Source organism: Sabethes cyaneus, chromosome 3, assembly GCF_943734655.1.
Source record: "Sabethes cyaneus chromosome 3, idSabCyanKW18_F2, whole genome shotgun sequence".
In the NCBI taxonomy this organism is placed as follows: Eukaryota; Metazoa; Arthropoda; class Insecta; order Diptera; family Culicidae; genus Sabethes; species Sabethes cyaneus.
Genome location: NC_071355.1, coordinates 797233 through 799488, shown reverse-complemented (window position 1 = coordinate 799488; position 2256 = coordinate 797233).

The window sequence follows — 2256 nt, the reverse complement described above, 5'->3', positions numbered from 1 at the left end:
ATCGGACTTTGTGTCAGAAAATATCTTCAAATTATTTTCTAAACTAAAGACCAACCTTTATGTTTATTGTTTTGCATAGTTAAATGTTTGAAGCGGATATATACCCATTCATTACATGTAATCTAACAGGCAAGACGGCTCTCCCACATCCCTTTGGCAACCAGCCAAACCAGATAAACCAGCAGACTATTTCTTTTTTTTTTCGAAAACATATCTTGCAAATGTTATTTAGCTTGATTCTTTAATTTCGATGTGCGTTAATTAAGTTCGAATCAATTTTAATTTTGCACATAGAAATTTTGCAAAAAAGGTGAATTTGAATTAAAAAGAAAAATTGAATTCATTAGGAAATGATAATTCAAGAGTAAACAACCAATTAAACCAAACAAACCCTTTGATACGTGAAATTAAGGAGATATTTTGCGTCTGGAATTTTTCGAAATACACCTGGAAAAACCTGGAAAAGTCAGGGAATTTTATTTTCGCTAGATAATCGACACCCTGGAAGACTTTGAACTTTGACCTTTTGACATTGGCTTTGAACTGTGGACTTTGGTGTTTGGACTGTGGACTTTGGACTTTGGACTTTTAATTTTTAACTTTTGAACTTTTTGCCTTTTGCTTTTTACTTTTTACTTTTTACGTTTTACGTTTTACTTTTTACTTACTTTTTACTTTTTACTTTTTACTTTTTACTTTTTACTTTTTACTTTTTACTTTTTACTTTTTACTTTTTACTTTTTACTTTTTACATTTTACTTTTTACTTTTTACTTTTTACTTTTTACTTTTTACTTTTTACATTTTACTTTTTACTTTTTACTTTTTACTTTTTACTTTTTACTTTTTACTTTTTACTTTTTACTTTTTACTTTTTACTTTTTACTTCTTACTTTTTACTTTTTACTTTTTACTTTTTACTTTTTACTTTTTACTTTTTACTTTTTACTTTTTACTTTTTACTTTTTACTTTTTACTTTTTACTTTTTACTTTTTACTTTTTACTTTTTACTTTTTACTTTTTACTTTTTACTTTTTACTTTTTACTTTTTACTTTTTACTTTTTACTTTTTACTTTTTACTTTTTACTTTTTACTTTTTACTTTTTACTTTTTACTTTTTACTTTTTACTTTTTACTTTTTACTTTTTACTTTTTACTTTTTACTTTTTACTTTTTACTTTTTACTTTTTACTTTTTACTTTTTACTTTTTACTTTTTACTTTTTACTTTTTACTTTTTACTTTTTACTTTTTACTTTTTACTTTTTACTTTTTACTTTTTACTTTTTACTTTTTACTTTTTACTTTTTACTTTTTACTTTTTACTTTTTACTTTTTACTTTTTACTTTTTACTTTTTACTTTTTACTTTTTACTTTTTACTTTTTACTTTTTACTTTTTACTTTTTACTTTTTACTTTTTACTTTTTACTTTTTACTTTTTACTTTTTACTTTTTACTTTTTCATTTTTACTTTTTACTTTTTACTTTTTACTTGTTACTTTTTACTTGTTACTTTTTACTTTTTACCTTTGACTTTTTACCTTGACTTCGACTTTTGATCTTGACTTCTGAGTCTCGATTTTGAACTTTTGACTTTTATCACTTGACTTACGACTTTCAACAATCGAGAAAAAATTCGTTATTCGATTTTCGCCTATTAACTTTTAACTTTTATCAGTTTACTTTTAACTTTCAACGTTCAATTTTAACCTTTCCCTAGAAGGCGTTAAATTTTTGCTAATATTATTTGACCTTCTTTCCGGTTGATTGTGCTTCCTGCTCGAACAAAAGTAGATTCTGAAATTCGGCCAAAAAAGTTCATCCCAGCTCGGAAAAGTTTTTCCACCCTCGGCCGGCAGACACCTACCTATAGCCTGTAGCCTATAGCCGATTGGTTCCGCTAGAGAGCCGGCTGGCTGGTGTTGAAATAATCGGATATTCTATTCATTATCTGCACGGTCGGCCGGCCAAGGACTCCCCTTTCCGACCGGTTGAGTGGAACGGAACGGATTGCTCGTCGTCATGCACGTTCTGCTGGAAAATTTTCCGACGCTTCAGTAGGTAGGTAAGCGCGAAACGAAATCAGAATTCAATAAGTATTGGCCGGGTTTTGTTTGAGGAACAACTTTCCACACTTTCAATTTCTCACTTCATTTTTGTTTCTTTTTGTTCGCGTACGGTACGGTACCGATATGATCTCGGATCGGCGGCGAGGGCTCTCCGGCAATGAAAGGATATGCTTCACGCAAAGCTG